Genomic DNA, 24,481 nt, shown 5'->3' on the forward strand with positions numbered 1-24,481 from the left:
ATAGTTTGTAGCTGGTTTTAAGGGGAGGGACATTCTCATACTTGAAAGCATTTGATAGGACAAAATGAGCATGCAGTTTGAGTCATCAAAAATGTTGTTCCGTTTTATCACAAGAGAAAGACTGTACATTTTAAATGTGTGTATATCTGCTAAAAGTAAATTTGTTTAACTTTTAGGCACACACTAGCATACAGATTGCCTCAAAGCTAATTAACACATTCTTAAATCCACAAAACTACAGTTTTTATTTAATGGGGAGATCTTTGTAATTTTTTTAAATTGTAATGTTGATTCCTTTTTCATCTTCTCATTACTTCACACATACTATCATACAGAGCTGAAATAAGATGTAAACTCCAGGGCTGAAGTGGCTCATACAGCAGCCGCAGCAGTGGTTAGGCACAGCCCCCTGTAAGGGCCGAGCACCTCTTCATGTGTGGCTCAGCTAGTGCTTGGCTGCAGATAAATGGAGCCTTAGAGAGCCCAGAGCATTGCGGAGCGAGGACAGCAGGTTAGTGGGTAGATCTCAGGGGCAGATTGGGTAAATAACTAAACAGAGGCTAAGGTTCACTTGTCCAACAACGCTCTGGGGCCCAAGTAAAACAAGCCTCAGTATGCTGTACTGTCATAGGGTAAAAGAGGAGGTAGATGAAATATTCCACATAAGAAAAAGAACACTCTTTTTAGATTGCTATTAGATTTATAGTTCCCCTTCTGTCACTCACTCGATGTTGTGTCGATGTAGTGACACTAGGGGTCACTCTTGGGAGCCTCACCTCAGATCTTTGAGAAAAGGCCAATGAGAATTGGCGAGTGGAATTTGCATGCCACTCCCCCGGACATACGGGTATAAAAGGAGCTGGAATGCATCCACTCATTCAGATTTTTTTTGTGTGTCAGCGAGCTGAATTTCGCTGCCGGTCCATTCACTTCTTAACAAGAAGCGTATGCTTATATATGGTGCATTCCAGCGGCTTTCTCTCCTTCTGCACAATCAGTGCAGAGTACGCCCCTAGATGCTTCGGCAGCATTAAAAGAGTGTAAATTCTGAGAAAGAGAGTTTATTTTCCTCTATTAGAGCAAAACACATTGACATGAATGTCTTTTTAAAGATTTACAATCTCCAGGTTGAGTGGTTTCGTCCCGTGTTTTATCAGGTACGAACAGGTAAATTTGGGAATAAGGAATACTGGTCGGGTGTATCGATTGTGTATAGCACCTTTCCCCTCCATGAGGCGAAAACGTGCACTCCTTCGCCCATGCGCGTTCACGAACCATGAACCCTGGATGTCCTTCCTCCCTAGCCCTCTGGCTTGCGAATTCGGTGGAGGAATTCATAGTCGGACCCAGTACGTGTGCCTTTGGGCAGGATGTGGTCTCCTGAAAGAATAGGAAAGGAAAATAACACTTTACCCGGTGCATATAATGGGTGTTAAATTAACCTAGCCGAATAACTAATTACTCAGCTTGCACCCGCATCGGCAGTTCACGTAACACAGTTCAGCTGTTGTGGCATTTTGTATAGGGACCCGTAATGTCACTGCATCGTCACAACGTGTGAGTGAAAGAGACAGAAGAGGAACATCTCGGTTACTGTTGTAACCTCCATTCCCTGATGGAGGGAACAAGACGTTGTGTCCCTCTTGCCACAATGCTATACTACCCACTGAAATGTCCGGGACCTTGTCTCGGCTCCTCAGCAAAAAACCTGAATGAGTGGATGCATTCCAGCTCATTTTATACTGTATGTCTGGCGGAGGGGCATGCAAATTCCACTTGCCAATTCTCATTGGCCTTTTCGCAAAGATCTGAGGTGTTTGGTGCTCCCAAGAGCGACCCCTAGTGTCACTACATCGACACAACGTCTCGTTCCCTTCATCAGGGAACGGAGATTACGACAGTAACCGAGACAATTTCTTGTCATGAAGCATTAAGATTTTTTTCTTCAAACAGTAGGACATGAGTGTTTGCTGCAGTAATTTCTCAGACTTGTTAAGTGTTTAAGCACTAGTTTACCTAACTTTCTAAAACCGATAGTTCATACTCTAAATTCTGATTGTATAAGCCGAATTCAAAATCGTTTGAAAAACGCCGATAAATGCACACCCGTAACCCTACATTGAATATTAATGTGCCAAATCACTGTGTATTGGCAACTGTGAACAGCCGACAGTTAGACTAATGAATTATTGTACGTTACTTGATGGAAGAATTATTTTGATTACATTAATAATAAATTAAGCAATTTTTTGAACATTGGTGTCTTTTATCTTAATGCAGCCTCTTGCTTCCTTTTTATACACTAGAAGCAAAAAGTAGCTAGAGACTGTGCGTTAATGTGATTTTATCATGTTTAAGGTGCTGGATTTGTGTCATACCTAAGAACACCTCTTAACCATGGCTAAACCTTGTCTGAAGTGGCTTATTGCCTTAATTACTACTGATAGAGTAAATAATTTATTTGAATTTCTGTTCTATTATTCCCTCAGATCAACATCCGCCCCAAGGTCCATTCAAGGGTTAATCATTCATAAAGGTAAACTTTAAAAAACAATGAAATGTTAATTGTTAATGCCTGCCCATTAAGTTGTGCAGCAATTCAGTTTGGGTGTGAGCAAACCCTCCCTTAGTATAAGTAACAAACAAAAAACCAAATTAAATAAATCAAATTGCAATCCAATATTACAATCCAAGGTTCAATTAAGAAACATAATATCTAAAATACAGTATTTTCTTCCATGAGAATATATAAATCAGGAATTCAAATGATGAACATCACAGTCTTGTTTTTTTCTAGATTAGATTAAAAAAAAAAAGTTATTTGGACACTTAAGCCACACTTACAAATATACACATTTTAGTACATACAGTAAATAATCTAAAATATTTAAACAAAGTGACATCTGCAAAGAAATGATGCTAGACCTAGTTGATGTATCATCTCAAATTCACAGAGGTGTCCAAGCAGAGTGAATAATGTACTCCTTTGTTTACAGTTCTCAAGGCTGTGACTTCTAAGGGAGATCTGAAACAGCCTTGGGAAATCCTTTTACAAGACCACGTCACAGACAAAGGTTAGTGGTTCAGAACCAAAATACAGGAAGTATTGAATCTGGAGTGTACAACAGTTGTATTATAGTAGTGCTTCTAAACTGGTTTAGCTATAGGACACAGATTTTGCATTGGACTTGAAGTGGTTATCCTCGTGTGCCCTTCTGTCATTTTTACGGTGATTAACAATACCTTATAAAGTAAAAAGCAGATTTTTACAGATTCAGAAGTTTAATATCAATTTTATGATGTTTATTTACTGTGAATTTAATAGACTTTTTTTTCCATCTTGATCATGTAAATTACTACATTTTTAAACTGTAAAATGTGCAGGTTGTTTTTTTAAAGTTGTTTACATTTTTACAGTATTTTTTACATAATTATTCTGGCAACCACAGCAGCCGGTTTGTTTTTTGTAAAAACAACAGGATTTTTGTTTTAGTTTTTTTGTGTACAACAAAACACAAACACACATCCCTCCCACTCTTGTGCTGGCTGCTCCACATCTGGTAGTGGTTTTCAGCAGTGAGGTATCCCGGACTGAGACCCCCCTCCCCCAACCCAGGCTGAGGCCTAATCCTGGCCCAAGAGTCTTTGTGTGACTGACAGAGCCTGTGTTTTCTCAAGCCGACCTCTGGAACTGTTCTGTTTCCTTTATCCTGTCACTGGTCAGAAACTCAACCCCCACCGACCCTCCTTAACCCAACGAACCCCCTCCTCCATCGGCTTTCTATGCAAGCGCTCGCTTCATTCACCCCTTACATCCTATATGGGCCCCTTCTGAAACAGACACTTTCTAAATAGAGAATTTTGAGCAAATTTACATCAGGGGCTACATCCTCAAGTACCAAACTTCAAAATTACTGTATTGCATGACAAGTTCCAGTTAATATTCCAGTTTTTGAGGGTTTGAGGGAAAAATACATAACTACACCTAATTCTCATTAACAAAAATTGCCATAGTAATACCATGGTTTTCTATGAAGTACCGTGACGTACCATGTAAATACCAAGACATTCAGTATCATAATATATATATATATATATATAAAAGTACCATTATGTTACCATCTTATACCATCACTGTACCATGGTAACACCACAGCAACATTTTTAATCAGTTTGAGACACTGTTGTAGGTTTCATATTTACAAGTTCCAGTAATGCATTAATTAAAAACAGTCAAAGCTTAGTAAGAGCTACAAAATTGCCAGACGTGTAAGTCATGGTCATTCATCCATTAGCACTCATAAGTACTGAAGACAGCCCTTCATGTTAACCTAAAACCAAATGCCAATGTGTGTCCTTGAGCTTATTCGGTGATGTTTTATGCTTGTCTGTCTCGACACTGACAACATGTTAACAAGTTGGTCACCGAAAATAGCAAGGAGTGCACAGAGGTGCCACATAGCTGTCTGTGGTGTTGGGAATGCTGGAGTCTCTACCAGCAACAGAGAAGTTAGAACAAAATAGAGCAACATAAATAAAGCTTATTATAAAGCTGTCAAGTTTATAAATCGCAATGTGGATTTCATTTCCAAGTATTTATTTCTTCTGAGTTCTGACCCAAGTTTGATATGAAAATGCAAGAATGTTCTGTTCCTTGGCTGATCATCCAGGATAGAGGAAAATTCACTTGTGATCACCACAATCACTTTGAATTGAACACATTTATTGCTGTAACATAACAGTTCAAAATGCCTACTATAAATACAAATTTAAAATAAACAATTTTTAAAGGGCCTGATCAGATTTAGCAGAATGTACTGCCCTCTAATGGACATTTACTATGAGAACTTTCAAAACATCAGACCGATTAAATAAAATCAAAATGAAATAAAATGAGATCTAACAGCGAACAGAAATTAAAAATAGTCTGTCTCATATTTAACAATGAATAGGTGTAGGATTTATATTCTTAGATTAGTGTTCCAGTAAAAATATCTAAATATCCTTAAATCCAGATAACTTCAGCAAAAATGCATAAGATGTACATTTCATATTTATTATTAATTGTAATACATTTTTGCTGGAAAACAAGAGGAAAATACTGAAGAAGATTTTTTCTTTGTAAGTTTATTATGTGGTTGGGATAAGTCGGGTGACTAACATTGGCATTAGATTGTTTATAGAGGTTTTGTTTGATTGGGAGGAAATGTATATGTGAAATATACAGTATAAATCACCAGTCTAGTTTAAAAAGATATTGTGCCCTACATTCCAGTCAGTTCAGCAGAGCTCTCACAGAGAAAGAAAGTTCAAGTGAGACAGAGCTATACTTCGAAAGAGAGTGAGTTTGGAAAAGAGAGAAAGCAAGGAGAAAAGCGGTTTTGTGTCATGCGGGATGAATAATTGCTGTGGTCGGGTGGGTAAGATCAGAGGGCGTGGAGGGGTGAGTGGGGCTTGGAGAGGCAGAGCAGAGGTCTCAAAGTGCACACCAAGAATGTGGAACAAAATGCAGCCCTTCTCTCATGAGGATGAGGTCACTACTACGTTCAGAGTGCCTTACAGGGGAAAGTGTGAGGCTCTTTTACTGCCCCCACCCCTAGCTCTCTCCCCTGGTGTCTATCTCATTACACACCCGTTTCTTTACCTCATTAACATCAAAGCAGTGCTGGAACCCATTAAAACAGACAGACTTTCCGAAAAATAAACCATCACTGGCTGGAGCAGGGTGCAAAATAACTGGCCGCTCTGTGTCCAGACTTGAGGCTACAGTTCGCTGGCTGCACAGGCTCATATGCAGTGACAGGCACAAAGACAACACCACAGATTCTACAGCAAGACATTGAACATGGTTTAATGCAGATGTTTCAAACATATGTGTGAGAATATCTGTGTGTGTGAGACAAATACATTAAACAAACTGATTAGTTACAGTTCCTATTCTACAACCTGAATCAGTGTCCTTAGCAGCAAAGCAAATAACAGTCCTTTCAGAAATGTTTTTTTTTTGTTTTTAGAAAAGATTTCACTAAGAAATGGGTCGACATGTAAATATACTATTATAAATAAAAATGAACTGCTGTCATGTGCTGTTGAGGATTTTGGAAATAAACATGCTTTGGACAGTACTACTTCTGCTCCCTTGTGGCACGAAGCACGTTTAACTTTTTAACTTTTTTTCCATGTATGCACAAAAACCCAGTCTTATTTCCATTTTACTGAAGACAGATAATCACAACAGCTTTTTCATATTTAAAATTTTATTTAGTGGTCCAAAGATGTTTCTTGGCTCACATGGAATATATTTTAATCTACTATTTAAAGGTGAAATGTGTAATTGTAATGAAATTGCTCAAATAATGACAGTTTAAAAAAATAAAAAAAATAAAAAAATATTCCCCAAGCATGCCCCAAGCCCCCCTAATGTTGCTGTGCTCGCCCAGATGCTCACATAAATTGAGCAATGTTTTGAAAGCACCACAGAGCCACCGTGTTTACACTTTTTGGGGAAATATACCTATGAATGGCTTACTAACAATTGTCTCTCCATATTAAACAGACAAAAAAGAATTTCCTTGACAAAAATGCAATCACTGTTAAGGTCAGAGTTCTAAGTTATCTACTGCAGAAATATAGCACAACCATGTGATTTCTGTTTGCAGGTTAATCACCACACATAATACTGAAGCAACTACTTCTAAAAAGGCACAGCTTAGCTCTAGCAATGAGGTATGAACTTTAGCAAACCTTTCCATCCTATCCAGAGCACCAAATGTCCTATATCTGCTGAGAGTGAGGGACACTTTTATAATCTATTATAAAATATTTCACAGAGCGAGGGAGAGTGAGAGAGAGAAGGAATGAACCATGAATCAAGTATCAGTGCTTTCCACCTCATTATTGCAAACTGAGATAATTCCCCTTGAATCGTTGCCAATTCTGTTCCCAATTTATTTTAATTTTTTTTGGTCACTCTTGTTTAGAAAATGCAATTACACTGACTAAGCCAGCATGCTTTTCTTTTCCAATAATTGTCTTCATATTAGTCATGTTTGGAACACAGCATGTGCTGGTCATGTCACAATGGTTTTTAATTTATCAAAATGCACAGTACAATGCAAAGTCTAGCGTTACATTTCTTTTTTTTTTTTTTTGAGAATTCAAGGGCACCGTTAAGTGCTTTTTTGGCACCAGTGATATTTCCCTTCTCTGTGATCCTTAACATTGTGCAGAGCTATGGCAAAATAACAAGAAGTTTGCACAGTAACCTTAATCGAACATTTTCTGTAGGGTTTGACCTTTACTTACAATTCTGTGCCCAGACAGCCTTGATGATCTATGAGCCTAGACAAAAGTATTAACCTCTGGGAATTCTTCAGCATAATTGGTGATGTGAAAATCACAACATAATTTGTGAGGTGGTGGTTTCTGTTTAAAGCCAATAAACCTGCAGAGCAGACTAATGCCAGGAAGAGACAGGATTTTTTTAGGTTCCTACGATACAAAGATTCAGGAGACATGGGTGAGGCTTCCTCTACACCCTATCCTTGAACATAATAATATCAGAATGATTCATTTAAACGTCTGTGGCCAGGAAGGGATTTTCATTATAACTGATTTTGTGAAAATCACCCAAGAAAATATTTGAGGTGCCATTTTCTGTGTTTAAGGTAAACATATGTGACTAATGAAGAGGATTAGGAGGATGATTGTTTCAGCACTGAGAGTAAAATCATCTACAAGTCAAAGGCAAGACTTTTCCTTTAGCGTCTGTACCATTTAACATAATATTATGACTGCAACTTCTGAGAAGCCTTGATGATTTATGAGTCTAAACCGTCTTGCAACCTTCTGAGAGTTGACCTCTGTGAATTCTCAGGAAATGGTACCATTTCTCACTAAAAATGTCAGGATTATTTTTTTTATAATTTCATTTGAAAACTTTACTGCTGAACTTCCACGTAACCCAATATTCAGACTGACCAATTCTTAGACTTTTACCCCAATCCTAAATAAGTGGTGGTTACAGCCTTACAAAGTACTTAGTTCTTTATTGTTACTAACCCTAGCTCTAAAATGCTACATTAAGTCATAGTTTTGGAATTCAAAACCTGCAACAGGAGACACAGGTTAATCTTCATTATACTGTTTAGCATGCTATTATGAGTGATCCATTAACAGCCGTTTTAATCTGAATGAGTTTTAGTCCATCTCTCTCAAGGTCTGTTTGCCTGGAGAGAGATTAGAGGAACAAAAAAGCTCTTCAACTCACCAGCCCATCAGAACAGGTAAACGCAGCAACTGGGTTACTACTCAACAGAGCAACACAATGAATTTTGATCCTGATCCAATATAAAGCTCTAAATGGTGTTATACAGTTTGTTCCAGTCCATTAATCTGATTGGACAAACACGTTTCAAACACTGTTTGTCTCACTCCATTCACTGTAGGTCTATGAGTTGCTCATGAAAACTATGTGACTGTGGCACCATTTTTGCAAAATGATATTATGTGGCTCATGCTGCGGTTCAAAGTTTAAATGTCCACTGTGTGGCACTTAAAGCAATACAATATTATCCCAAACAGACGAGGTTAAAAGGAATATTCTGGGTTCAATACAAGTTAAGCTCAATCGACAGCATTTGTGGCATAATGTTGATAAACACAAAAAAAAATTATCGACTCATCCCTCCTTTTCTTTTAAAAAGCAATAATTGAGGTTACAGTGAGGGACAACAATGGATGTGGGTGTCAGGATACAGCCTTCTCCATGTAGTCTTGTTTTTACTGTTGTGGCAGGATCCTGACAGTTTTGTCTCTGTATTGTTTAGCTTTCTGTTGTGCCTTGTCTCTTGTTGTGTGAGTGCATTTGACTGTTTGTTTTTCATGTCCATGTGCACTTGTGTCTTTTGTAATTACCCTGCCCCCTCGTTTGCATGGTTATCTGTGTGATTATTAAATGATTGTCCCCACTCATGGGCTCTTGTGCAAGTTCGTCGTCTTTATTCTCTTGGACAGTCAGTAATGTTTGTATCATGTTGGTCTAGTTTCTCACCCTTGTGAGAGTTTTTGTTTCTAGTCTAGTTGGTTTGTTTCTCTAGTTGGTTTTGTTCTTGTTTTATCTGTTTATCTCCTTTGTATGATATTTTTTGTCTTATTTTCAAACCAGTACTGGACCCAGCGGAGGCATAATGGCATCTTCATCTTCCCATCTCCCAGCCAGCAAAGCTCCAGCAGCCAGCTGTTGATCCAGCTCAACTAGCTCTACTCCCTCCATGAAGGGGAAGGTGAGGTCAGAGATTTCGCCTGTGACTTCATTGTGGCAGATGGGCTGGATTTCAACAAAGCTGAGCTTAAGGACATTTTCAACACCTGCTTAAGAACCCCCTCGGCCCCTGGGAGATGGGAAGTCTGGAGATTCTTTCATTTTGGGAGTTTGTGAGCTATTTGCACCATCGCAAAGAGAAGATAGCACCTGACTATGGGCAGACTACCTCCTATAACATCTCCATTCTCCTAACCTGCCAAATTCCCAGTCCTCCGATGACCAGTAAGTGGAGGAGGAGAAAGAACGGCAATGCCTCTTTCTGCCCAGCAGTTCCCCAGGAGGCAGCCGATTCCACTGTAGCCCGCAGTAGGTGGCCGAGCCCTCAATTGTCATTTCACCCACACTCAAAAGGAGGTGGAAGAGACGATTCTCAGCCACTGCTGCCACCCCGCCTTGTCTCTTGCCAACGGTCACCGCACGATGTGGTCTTTCCACCATTCTGCCGCCAGCGGTCCCACCACGGAGGCAGTTTCCTGCCACCGCCAGTGCTTCCGGCTATGAGAGGCCGTTCCCCTGCCACCGCCAGCGCTCCTGGCTCAGTGCCCAGTGCCCACTGCCCAGCCTGACCCCTGCACAGCAGCCACCGCCGTTCTTCTCCTTAACCCTGTCCTGGAGCTGCCTGGCCTCATTTCCTGTCCTCGTCTGCCCAGCCACGTCTCTGTCATGTGGCTGCCTGACCTTATCCAGTCTCCGGAACAGCCAGACACTGTCCCCTTCCTGGAGCCTCCTCCCCAGCCGCCAGACCCCGCTCCCATCTTGAAGCCACCTTCCCGGCCACCGGACCCCATCCCCTTCCTGGATCCTCCCTATCATCTGTCGGACCCAGTGCCCTTCCTGAAGCCTCCTCCCAGGCCACCAGAAATCCCCCTTGCTATACTTTTGAAACAGTGAAGTATTTTAAAAGTTCAAAAATTGGCCCCATTCACTTTCATTTTAAGTGCCTTACTGTAACCCAGATTGTTTTTAAGAAAAGGAGGGGTAAGTCAAAATATTTTTTTTGTGGTAATCAACATAGTGCCACAAATGCTGTTGTTTGAGCTTAACTTGTATTGAACCAGGAATATTTCTTTAAGGTTAATGCTTTATCCCTACCCTAAACCTAACTATAATTGTCATAAAAAGCAAATGTGCGATTAAAAATGCAATTACTGGAGCGACCACATCATTTTGCAGTGCTTCTATGACACTTTCAATTCACGTGTTGAGACTCAGACCCCGGTCCTTTGCATCGCAAGTGTAACACTCAATCAGTTGAGCTACCATGCAATTTGGTCATGTATGTACAAGCTTCTAAATGTAGTTGGTTATGTAACGCAAACGTTGTATCATCTTAGAAGACATATGCAATAGTAAAAGTGTTTAGATGTGTTTAGATTATCAGGGATAGTAATGATTCTGTGAGAACAGGTTATTTGTTCAGAAACTTGGTTGATCCCGCTTTGGCTTCCTTTAGAACTATTTTCATTAGCTGAGAAAAAACAGACAACATAACTGGCCATGTAGTGTCTAAAATGTAAGTAAATCATTATTAACTTTTAGTTTAAATAATTGTTTTATAATAGCAATATCACTCTCAAAATCATGCTTTTGTACTAAACATTAGCACAGCTAATTGAACATGTAAGTAGTGTCCAAAAGCCTGAGTTCCAAGTAAGTTGGGTGTACAAAACTAAAAGTAACAGACACCCAGAACCTCTTTACACAACTCCTATTTTACTTACAACTCACTTGCTCCAAATCCTTTTTTACTTAAACTTTAACTACTGTGGATTCTTGAGAAATGTGATTCTGTCTTCAGGGGAGGGGGCCGCTGGAGTGCAAAGAAGCAGAAAAGTAAAGAGAGCAACTTTACAGCCGGAAACGTGGGTGACACCTGGGTCAAGGAAATCCAAAGATGCAGGGCTTGCTATCAGTCCTAAATCAACACACTTCACTCCCCGAGCACATTCACCAGGGGAGTTAACAGAAATTCAGACAGGATTTCCAAATGGAGGCAGAGTGAGTCTCTAGTTCATGAAATGTTGCTGTTCTTATGTTTTTGTTTATAAAATCTGACCTGATGTGTATGATTGGTAAGAATGATTGACATGGTTGTGTATTTGGATTTCAAATGACAATAAATTCCATGAAAAATGCTCCCAGTGAGCACATGTAAACCTTCTTTCCAAATAAATAATGGATAAGGTATTGTGTTTTGTTGAAACTGTTTATATTATTTTGCTTAATTAAATTAACAAAATTCTTATCTTGTCCCTCATCAAGTTTTACCCTTCTGGCCCCCTCTCGCTTTCCGCCACTTCATCAGTCCTTACCTCTTCAATCATCAACCACTTGCATTCCTGTTGTGTTTTGGGTATGCACAAAGCAGGTTGCGACTTCAGGTCAGAGGTCAGGCAGAGGTCAACCTGACTGGCTCAAGTTTTTGAGACTCATTAATATCCTGTCTAATCACTGTTTGCATTCCATCTCTTACCCTGTCTTGTCACTCCATCCGCACCGGTCTCCAGCACTCTTTGATTGCAGCTCAAATTTCAGCCAAAACCCTTCTCATCCCCCTGTGAAAGGTGAGAAAGCAGAGAAGAGATTACGGTATCTCTCCAGATTTGAGCTCTGATCAGTGAATCTTTCTCATTCCTCCTCTCTCTGTCTGGGCTATATCTTAATGGCAATACCAGACTTACAAACTTTTTGGCACTCTATGCAAGTTGAATCTGATTCATATATGATATGCTTTGTTGTTAGTCTTGACAGCAAAGACAGCAAGGGTCATTAAAAGAACAAAGGTGGACAGAAGATGCAGAACACACATGGTTGGAGAAAGTGAGGGCAAATATAAAAATTAAAAAGCACACAAGCAAATCAAAGGGGATGCCAGTTCAAATTCATACAGATGTTGAGGGCCAGAATACCAGGATCCCTGATGTTATCACTACGACCCCAAAGCAAGCGAGTTAAATACGTATTTGCCTTTTTTTCCCGGTTGCGGTCTGCACATGTGTCATTAATTTCCCCTTAATTTGCAGAAGAAAAAGAACGTATATGAAGAGGCTGAAAAATGATTACCAGAGTCCCTGACAATATCACTGCTACCTCAAAGCAAGTAAGCTACCATACTAAATACTAGTCAATTGGCTGCTATCTCTTATTTTCAGTCTGTACATTTGTCATATCATCCTCTTAATCTGCAGAAGAAAAAGAAAAGAAAGAATAGGAAGGGCCTACAAAATCTCACAACCCAATAGGTAAAAATAAAAAGAAGAAAAAATGTCATCCAGCATTTTTTGTGACTCTATGTAGAGATAATATCTCTGTTTGAAAAGTTAGTGAAGTGCCACACTGCCTACATACGTAGACTTCTTAAGGCCTAAACATACTCTACGAAAGTATGTGAATGCAGATGCATCTTGCTAAGCTAACTTGATTTCACACATCGCTGCATTGAGAAATGTGTGTCAGAACACAATTTATAACCAACCTGTATTCTCAGCATTGCCTCAAGGGATGCTACAGCAGATATTCTTTTCTCAATCAACAACTGTCATAACAGAGCAGCAATTTGAGGAGAGTTATACCAAACCAGTTAAATTATACAAACATATTTTTCTGTTGTCTTTTCAACAAATACAACAGCACACACTCCTCAATTGTAGACATGTTGACTCCACCACATCCGGATTCCTGGTGCCTAAAAAACAATTTTGCCCCTTGTGATCTGAGGTTTGTAACAGTCAGAGCATCGCAAGTAATGGATGTACAATGGGACCACACACTGGCCATGCGTTTGCAAAGCACTCACATCTGCATTTGTGTACTTGCGTGAAGTATGTTTGGGCCCTAAGGCAGCATCCAAGCTGTCATGGAACCTCATAATTGACATATTTGGCACACTCTCCTTAAGCAGCAACTCAGAGAATTACTACAGGGAACTCTAAGAATTGACTTAAGGATATAATTTATAATGATAAAGCTGAAGTGTGTCATTTCTGCGACACTAGTATCACCAAAAGTCATTTTAATTTTGTTTAATTTAACACTTTCACACCGATAACCCCTCTGTATGTCATTGGTCGGAAAAACAGTCCCACTGCAAACTCATGCCATTGGTTGAGCCAATGTTGCTGTGTAAAGCTGGCCCAACTGCATAAAAAACAAACAGATACATTTTGGAAAGCACCACAGTATTTACACTTTTGGGGGAAATGAACCTACTAATGGCTCACTTATAATTGTCTCTGCATATTAAGTTGGAATAGGAGAGAGGCCTGTGTAGCTCAGCGAGTATTAACGCGGAGTTCGAATCCAGGGCATGCTGAGTGACTCCAACCAGGTCTCCCAAGCAACCAAATTGGGCCGGTTGCTAGGGAGGGTAGAGTCACATGGGGTAACCTTTTGGGGGTTGCTATTATGTGTGGTTCTTGCTCTCGATAGGGAAGGTGGCAAGTTGTGTGCGGATGCTGCGGAGAATAGCATGGGTCTCCACACGCGCTACATCTCCGCAGTAACACACTCAACAAGCCACGTGATAAGATGCGCAGATTGACGGTCTCAGACACAGAGGCAACTGAGATTCGTCCACCACCACCTGCATTAAGGCAAGTGACTATGCCACCACGAGGACTTAGACCGCATTGGGAATTGGGTATTCCAAATTGGGGAGAAATAAGAAAATATGTAATAGGAGAAAGTATTTGTACATCTAAAAATTGGTCAGCTTTAATTTCACTTCAGTTTAACATTAGCATGTTGCTAAGCTAATAATGCTAATATAATATATTGAGAACACCATGAATGCAGTCAGATATGTACACAAATTGCCACAGGCTGTAAATTGCCCTGGTTTGCTCACAGCCACACAAACACATTTATTTGTATTCAATAACCAAACTGTTTCTATGAAGGATGCTTAAACAGTGCTGTAAAATTTGTTCTACACAGAAAATAATTTTATATGAGTTAAAAATATCTTGTACATGTTGTAACTGTACACTTGTCTTAGCCATATCTTCTTACCTGTTCTCCTTTTTAAAAGAAAGACTAAAGGCCATTTTTGAAAGTCCGCGAAACAAGAACAAGTCAACACATCGCAAGACAGAACCTGTTTGCTGCAACTGGTGCCATTAATGGAGAGAGAGCTGGCACACTCAAGGTTGCCAGATTGCACATTGAAAACATCACACTGGCAGAATATTTCCAAACAGTGCAAGTATAAAGATCAGATTGGGGGAAATTCCCATTTTGAAATCTGGCAACCCCACATGTGTTTAAATCTATTCTGATCGGCTAATCGCCATTATCTGTAATCAATCAAACGTAGAGAATTTAATATTTGACTTGCATGATAAGTTAGTAATGCATAACACAGTTGATCTAAAGGGGATGGTAGTTATACAACAGGGATGTTTTTGTTGTTGTTGTTTGCTTGTTTGTTTTGCTACAAGGGGGATGGCATCACCTTGCATCCCCCCTCAACTCGAGCCCTTCCTGTCACACATTTTAACAGGTGTTGCACTACAAGCACAAGACTGCTTTGGTGGCTTTTCTTGCCTGTAAGATTAAGCATAGCATGACCCAGTCACATTGGAGTGTAGGCTGTTAAAGAGAATATCATTGGTTCCACACGCTGAACGAATACACCCCTTTCGAGTCAGTCGTTTCAGTCTGAATGAGACAAGGCATCTTATTCATAAAGAAACTGAAACTGGTAAACTTGTTCACTTATGAAATGTATGAATCAGTCAACTAAAGGAGAGGAAGAGGCAAGTCGTTTGTTCAAATCTCGTTCAATAAGAAAATGGCTCAGATTAATTATGAAGAAAAAAATGGAGTGATAAACAACTTATTACAATGGCATATGGACTTCACTGAAAGTCATAATTATTTAATTAGGCTAGTATTGTCTATTTTTGTATAACTTGATAAAAAGTCACGTTCAGGATTTCAAAGTATGATAGATATGCTTTGTTGACATTTGTGACGAAACACTTATGATGCTTAAACTCTGCAGTGCTGAAGTCACTTAGTAGAATTACTGAGAGCCAAATTTTAATAAATGATAATTAGACTTTTCTGATTGTGAATAACTTTTTCCTCATTCAATGCATAAAAGACTGCAATTTGGCGCCATCTACTGACACAATATTATAATTTGTAGAAATGGTCATGAAAGAATATTTTTGGTGAACACTACTGGATAAAGTACTTTTTATAAGTTCATTGAGCCAATGGATGGATCCAATGATGTAAGATGAAGTAGGCTAAAATGTAAAATTTCACAGATATTAAGATTTTTAATGTTAGCCTAAAATAGATAAATGTAATGTCTTGACATACACACATCAGTGTACAGAGGACAAAGTAGGTCTCTCTTGAAGCAAGTTGCTAAGATATGTGCACATAAAATAAAGTTACCCATATTAAAATCATGTTCTGTGAATGGATTTTAATTGTAAAATTGATTTATGTAATGAAAGCAGAAGAATAATTTCTGTGACAAAAATAACATAAGCTCACTCTGGTCCCTCTTGAAAATATAGCAGAGTGACCTGGCCCTGGAAACAGAAAGTTTGGGGACCCCTGATTTAGGTTGTCTCAATTGCTTCTGTCACTTCATGTAATCCGAGACTAACTCAATGATGTTAAGATCTGAGCTTTGTGTGGGCCAGTGCTTTAGACTTTTACTTGTCCTGCCAAAATTTTCACTGGCCCCAAAACAAAAATGAAAAATAGCTGATAAATCATGGCTTAAAAATATTGCCCAAAGCTAAATATTTAAAGGTGCACTCAGTAATTTTTTTCCCCCATTAAAAAAATGTTTACTCCTAAAGAAATTAATTGTAATTTTGAAACATATGTATAAAATCATGACCACTCACATGAGATGAGGACTGTAGTCATATCAGTAACCTTATAAAAGCTGTTTTATTCTACATGGGGCAGGGGCGCCTCATGGGAGATGCCATTTTAGAATCACATGACCAGCTGAATACTACTCACTTAATCTCAGTAACCGTCTTGTTTTTGGACACTTTGACTCTTGGATTAAATTAATCATGGCTGATTATGAATAGTGAATGTCTATAATGGCATCTGTAACTGATAACTATTGATTTTGAATGATGCTGCATCCACACCACTAGGTGTTACTGTAAGTCCAAGGTGACACAGGCAAAAAGTTTCAGAGTGCACCTTTAAGTTCATTTTTTACTATAAATTCTCCTCTCTGCTCAGACTATCTCTACTTTAACTTCTTCTAGTGTTTTTGTGATTCTAATTATTCATGCATATCGCCCCCTACTGTGCAGGGAGAATAATTTCTAGCAAACATTTTTAATACAATTTAAATATTGATCTGTTTCTCACCCACACCTATCATATGACTTCTGAAGATATGGATTAAAACAACAACATAGGAGTTAATTTTATGCTGAATTTATTTGCTTTTTGGAGCTATAAATGTCTGATCACCATGCATTGTATGGACCTACAGAGCTGAAATATTCTTCTAAAAATGTTTAGGTGAACTATTCATTTAACAAATATAGTACACGGATCAATCCACCACCCCACAAAACCTCAAGGGGTGGGGACCCCCCATAAAACTGATCAATTCAAGCAATGGTGACCAAAAAGGTTTAATGAAAAATTCACAATTTCAGAATATCTCTCTTTTCTCCCTATTGCTTTTAATGAATGTGTGTACTCGAGCTGGCGTGGAAAGTTTGTGCAAAACCTGATGATCCATGTTATTCAGCATGATTTAACAATGTTGCAAATAGCATTTTTTGTCCTTCAATGCACGCAAGGAAATATGACTTTGCATACAAATATGTTTATTTAATTAATGTCCTAGAAATAGTGCAGAATTAAAAATATTTCTTTCTAAAATATACAAAAAATGCTAAAACTTCTGCTCATCTCCAGATTTAAATTCGATTTTAAACCCCACTGTATTATTAGGTCCTGTTACTGTCATATTCATAACAATGCAAGCTATTAATCTAACTATCAGGTTAAAAGCAGTGAGGAGCCAATTAAACAAATAGACAGAAAAAGCAGCTGCACTAGCTGAGAAGGTAGAGCGCCATCGCGTGGAGGTGGAGAGGAAAAGAAGAGACGGCAAGAAATAGAGGCAAGAGTAGATGGAATGACAATAGAGCTGGAAGAAGAACAGAGAAGAAGAGAAGAGGAATTGAGGTAAATCCTGCCACAATTGAAACAAACACTGAAACTACAACTCTATCACATAGACAAGAAACAATTGGCAATAAACAATCACTGCCTTGTATATAGATTACGGATGATTAGAGAAGAGGACAAGAAGTGGCAAAGATAAGAATAGGAGATAGAGAGACAGAGATAACAGGCAGAGAAAGAGAAAGAAGAGGACAGCTGAAAAGGAGGCTGCTGTAACGAAAACAGAGAGAAAGACAAGAGGAGAAACGAAAAGCTGGTAAACGCATGTTCAGTCAGGGTTTCTGATTGGTCGAGGTCCTTATGTGACAGTCTCGATTTTATGCAGTATCTATGACTCAAGGTTAGACTGCATGGCCTGTGTGAAGATCATTATACATTATTACTTCAACGATTAATAATTAAATAGTTAGAAAATACTCTGTAATGCTTTATTAATACAGTAAGTGAACAAGTGAATCATCAACTATCCTCATTTGTAAAGCTGAATTGGAGCATCACAGTTTGGAGGAGGAAGCTCTGAAGGAGGAGGAATGCAAGAAGCTGTCAATGATGGAGGAGGCTGACTGTAGTACCTGTGCAGACAGCAGGAGGAAGAGGAGGAGAGAAGGAAGGCTACAGAGGAGAGGAATAGGAAGGAGGAAGCAGCGATGCATGCTGAAGAGGAGGGCAGACTGCAGGCTGAACTGTTTGCCAGGTATGTCTCAGCTGTAACAAACATCTCAGCTTAGCTCATGTTCATTCATTTCTATATATGGATGCTTTATGAACCAGTGCTCCTTCATGCAAGATCAGAATAGATTTAGATGCATAAAAGCTCTATAAAATGGTCAATTTAGTTGCTAAGAAACAGAGATTATTATTATTATTAGTGTTTTGCTTTCACAAGGGACTATTTAGGAATTTTGAGGTATTTTGTATTTCAGACTTTGGCAGGGGAGCACTGGACCAACACTTCAATTTCCACCGAAGGTCTGTTTGTGGAGACAGGAGCAGGAGCAGACCCAGGATATCTCTCGCCCATGGTTTTCTCTTATTTTACCCTGCTGAAGCTGCTTGGCTTGGCTCAGAGATACACTGTGATTTCTTCACACATCCAAAATGTACACTTGTGTTCTTTTTCATCTGATGGGTGAACAATGTTTTGCTACTTTCACACTGCAGCTGAGTGTGGCCCAAATCAGATTTTTTCTATCACATGTGACACGTAATCAGTTAATTGAATGGCTGTGTGAACAGTCACAAGTGCTTTGAATCTGACATTTCAAATCCGATCTGGGCCACTTCAATATGTGGAAATAAATCAGATTGTAAAGCGATCAATGGAAAGGAGGAGCCGAGAACCGGCTTTTCAATATAAATAATAGTTTAATTTCAAACTAAAACAGAAGACACAAACACACACAGGACGGACATGTCTGTAAACGATCTCTGCAGTCGACCTTTATCCCTCACGGATGCTTGAATAGCCTAATACGGGACCGGGTGTGTATAGGATCACGACCCGGCCCCGCCCTCCACCCTGCCACACAGATTTTTTTAAATATGCTTCATTGTGGATGCCAAGGTTAGTTGAATGTAATTTTTTACATCAATCTGACTCAACTTTTAACATTTGCATGCTTGATTTACCCCATCCATTATGGATTAAAACAAATAAATCTGCATGAAAAGATACCTGAACAGAAACAGATTCATGTAACAGTGCTAGTAAGTCAATCCAATTATGAAATAATAATAATAACTTTACGTAAATGTAACAATGCCATATTTGTCCTTCTGCCCTTCAATTTTATGGCGTTTCGCTCGAAAGCAATATTACATTCTTATGCTTTGATAGTAATTCTCCGAACAACTGCAAATGACTACTCATAAATGCATCATTAGCCATAAACCATATTAAATAAAAAAAGAGCTAATTATAATTTCATATTAGTAACTATACATATTAAAATAATGCCAGAGTTGGTTATACACATGCTCAGGGAGTGTTATATGCATGCGTGCCAGTTAAGGAGTATTGGCTTTTCAGACTGGTTTCTAATATGGGCTATGTTGCTCTAGCTGAAACTGAATTTTCTTTGTGGTTTCAAAGGAAAATGTTCACCATTTACCATTAAGAAATCTTGACTGACATTTCAAGATGAAAAAAACACAGGTCCATGTGCTAAAATGGAGATAATGTACTAGATAAATCAATTGTAATTGATTAAAAAAAATGCAATTTATGATTTCTTTGAGTAAAGAAAATTGTTTAGAAAACTATATAAAATATCCAAATTCACATCTGACTTTAGAGATTGTGGACCGCAACTGAATGTGGCCCAGATCAGATTTTTTGCTAAAAATCAGATTTTTTTGTTTGGTTGTTCACATGACATTTCACATTCCTAAACTGACCCGAATGTGTGTAGCACTCCTTGAGCATGCGTGTAACAAATTCCAGAATAATTAATTAAATTATAATTAAAAATGTAATTATCAGTTTTCAACACATCTGATAATATATCCGCGAGTGATGGAGAAAGACAGTTGATGGATAACCTAAGTTTCTGTAATCATTTGCCTTTGTATGGTGGAAGATAAATAATCATCGAAGTTCAAGTGTAGTATTACCTATGAGCGAAACACCATAAAATCGAAAGGCAGCAGGAAATACATTACATAGAGTTGAAGTAAGAAGTTTACATACACTTAGGTTATTAAGTCATTAAAACTAATTTTTTAACCACTACACAGATTTAATATTTGCAAACTATAGTTTTGGCAAGTCATTTAGGACATCTACATTGTGCATGACACAAGTAATTTTTCCAACAATTGTTTACAGACAGATCACATTTAATTGACTATATCACAATTCCAGTGGGTGAGAAGTTTACATACACTAAGTTAAATGTTACTTAAAGCAGCTTAGAAAATTCAAGAAATGTATATCAAGCCCTTAGACAATTAGTCAATAAGTTTCTGATAGGAGGTGTACTGAATTGGAGGTGTACCTGTGGATGTATTTTAAGGCCTACCTTCAAACTCTGTGCCACTTTGCTTGACATCATGGGAAAAATCAAAAGAAATCAGCCAAGACCTTATAAAAAAAATTGTGGCCCTCCATAAGCCTGGTTCATCCTTGGGAGAAATTTCCAAATGCCTGAAGGTACCATGTACATCTGTACAAACAATAGTATGCAAGTATAAACACCATGGGACCATGCAGCCATCATACTGCTCAGGAAGATGATGCAGTCTGTCTCCTGGAGATTAACATAGTTTGGTGCAAAAAGTGCAAATAAATCCCAAAACAACAGCTAAGGACCTTGTGAAGATGCTGGAGGAAACAGGTAGACAAGTATCTATATCCACAGTAAAACGAGTCCTATATCGACATAACCTGAAAGGCTGCTCAGCAAGAAAGAAGCCACTGCTCAAAAACTGCCATAGAAAAGACACTTTTTGACTACAGTTTGCAAGTGCACATGGGGACAAAAAGCCTACTTTTTGGAGAAATGTCCTCTGGTCTAATAAAATAAAAAACACATGTTTAACAGGCCATAATGACCATTGTTATCTTTGGAGGAAAAAGGGTGAGGCTTGCAAGCCGAAGAACACCATCCCAGCCGTGAAGCATGAGGGTGGCAGCATCATGTTGTGGGGTGCTTTACTGCAGGAGTTACTGGTGCACTTCACAAAATAGATGGCATCATGAGGAAGGTAAATTAAGTGGATATATTGAAGCAACATCTCAAGACAGCAGCCAGGAAGTTAATGCTCGGTCGCAAATGGACAATGACCCCAACGATACCTCCAAAGTTGTGACAAAATGGCTTAAGGACAACAAAGATTAGGTATTTATGTACGCTACCACTGACATATTGTCTGAGCGAATCAGAACATGATGATTCACTATGTTGGAATGGAAAGCTTTCACCACTAAGAAGACGGCTAGCATGTCCAAGTAGTTGATGTGCCACGCCCGTTACGCACCTGTCCAAGTGCCAAAAGCCAGCGCATCTGTGGTCACCACTTTTTGTCTGGAAACCTGACCCAGCATCACACCCTGCTGATAAAGGCTTGGAGCTGTCCATGTTTCTAGAGCAGCCAGGCAGCGACAAGTCATGGTGAAGTGCACAAACACCTGAAGCAAGGTGTGACTCGGTACATAGTGTTTGAGCCAACACTGGAGAGGTCTCATGTTTAAAAGACCTAACGGTATGACAGCAAATGCTTCCGCCATAAAACCCAGCATTTTCTGAAAAGACTTCAGTGAAGATGCTTTCCCCAGTTTGAACTGAGAGAGACACTGGTGAATGGTCTGGATGCGCACGCATGCTTATGGAGTCGAGCAGAGCCCCCAAAAAGGAGATTTGTTGGCTGGGAGAAAGTGGCTTTTACTCCAGTTGACATTGAGACTTAGGCTGTTCAAATGGTGAAGTATTAAGCTCCTGTGCTTGCATAGCAGAGACTCTGATCGGGCCAGTAATAGCCAATTGTTGCGCCGCATCGACACATTTCGTGAACGTGCGCTGGGCCAGAGACAATCCAAAGGGAAGGACTTTGAATTGATATGTCATCCCTTCAAACGTGAATCTCAAGAATAGCCTGTGATATGGTACAATTCGGATATGAAAGAATACATCCTTTAGATCTATTGACACAAGCCAGTCCTGTGGGCGTATGTGTGATAACATCTGTTTCTGAGTTACCTTTTTGAATGGGTGTTTTGGAAGCTCACTCCTCAAGTGTTTCAGATCTAAAATCAGCCAAAGCCCGCAGCCTTTCTTCGTAAATAAAAGGCAGCAGCTGCAAAAACCATTGCAGGAGTGGCAGCGTGGAACAATATCTATCGCATCTTTTACGATTGTGAATTTATGCACGTAATAAAGGCGGAACCATCGAGGACAAAACGCTGTTGAAGTAAGGCAGTCTGCATGTGAATTGGATCAAATACCCTTGTTTGATAATTTTTTAGCACCCAATCTGACATGCCCATGAGTACCCGCCATGTGTTCACATAACGGAATAGCAGGCGCATTATATTTGACACTAATTTTGATAGCACACCGCTCCATTGGGAAATGGTTGTGCACAGTGTGTGAAATGGGGAAGCAAGCCAAATTCTCAAGAATGGCCTGAGCCAAATTAAATAAGTACACTAAGGTATGGTTTATGAGCATGCAAACTTAAGAGAGAGAATTGTTTGTATGAGATCATTATGAACCGAACCCAAAGAGGGCTCTATTCAAATATCACAGATGCAGATAGGCTGGAGGCCACCGTCTTTCTGCATTTTGATGAGATAATAGCGGCTTTGAGATTCTCTCTGTGCACTGAACGGGGAACAACCCCTATTGCATCTCTCACAAGATTTACTACCGCGGAGCGCAGAATGGGCGTGTCCTGCACTGTAATGTGGAGGATTGAACGCTGTTGAAGCGAGGCTGCCGTGACGTGAACTGGAATGTATTACCACACTGAGAAATGCTCTGTAAAACGTGCCACGTGACCTCGTAATGCACGGGTGGGCGACGAGTTTCACGTGTGTGTTGTGGGGAGCTGCCATTTATTGCAGTTTGATTTTCCTCTAAGATGTCCGCATGTCTCTAAAATTACCACTTTACCACCCAGTCAGACTCCTTACCAGTGCTGATTGATGTACTTTTCCACTGACTTATAAAATCCCATGACCGACAATAGCACACATAGAGATTAAGTTTTCATATTTATTATGTGAAATATTTATTTTAGAGCTTGAATTGATCATCGAAAATGATTCTTTTTCAAAACAGACTGTAAAAAGTCTTCGTTCGTGGCAATACACGTGAAGCTTTACAAATAAATGAAAAAGCACTCTCTCGTAGCTGTTGTGCTTTCTTGTTTACTCTCTCTCTCTCTCTGTCTTTGGACGCTTGGCGTGCCTTTTATGTCTCCCTCCCAACATCACTATTACAAGAGACATGTGTTAGGGTTAATTATGAACCAGGTGACAAGCCTTACCGCTCTCTCTCACCCGCAGTGGGGTGTGGGGACACATGACTACATCCCCACACCACATACCCCCACCACTGATTCAGGCCGGGGCAATATCCGGCCAGCCTACTCCCCCCCATTTCTGGAGAGAAAGTCAGCCACAACCATCTGTGCCTCCGGTCTGTGGACCACCTTGAATTTAAAGGGATGGAGAGCCAGATACCAACGGGTGATCCGCGCGTTAGTATCCTTCATGTGGTGGAGCCACTGCAGAGGGGTGTGATCGGAACAGAGGGTGAAGGCCCGCCCCAGCAGGTAGTAGCGGAGTGTCAGAACAGCCCACTTAATTGCAAGACACTCCTTCTCGATGGTACAATATTTTGTCTCCCTGAAGGTCAGATTGCGACTAATAAAAAGCACTGGCCATTCCTCCCCTCCGACCTCCTGCCCAGCCCCCTGTCAGATGCATCAGTCTGCAAAATAAAGGGGAGAGAAATGAGGTGCATGTAAAAGCAGCCCCCCACACAGTGTGAACTTTACCTTAAGGAAGGCCTGTTGGCATGACTCTGTCCACTGGACCGGATCGGGAGCCCCTTTTTTAGTAAGGTCAGTCAGCGGGCTGGTGAAATCAGAATAACTAGGCACAAACCTTCCTTACTGCTTTACCCCCGTTTTGGTCTTGGGCGCTGGGCAGGCTGCGATCGCTGCGGTTTTATCAAACTGTGGACGCACCTGCCCGTGACCCAAGTGGAACCCCAGATACCTAACTTCCACCTGCCCAATCGCACAATTCTTCAGGTTGGCCGTGAGTCCCGCCCATCTCACAGGCGCTCTCAGGACAGCCCTCAGATGTTGCATATGCCGCCACCAGTCATTACTGTAAATTATGATGTCATCTAGATATGCGGCGGTATACGCCATGTGCGGTCTGAGGATCTTGTCCATAAGGCTCTGAAACGTGGCCGGGGCTCAAAACAAACGGAAGTGTCACAAATTGGTGTA

The sequence above is a fragment of the Xyrauchen texanus genome, chromosome 18 (assembly GCF_025860055.1).
Source record: "Xyrauchen texanus isolate HMW12.3.18 chromosome 18, RBS_HiC_50CHRs, whole genome shotgun sequence".
Classification (NCBI taxonomy): domain Eukaryota; kingdom Metazoa; phylum Chordata; class Actinopteri; order Cypriniformes; family Catostomidae; genus Xyrauchen; species Xyrauchen texanus.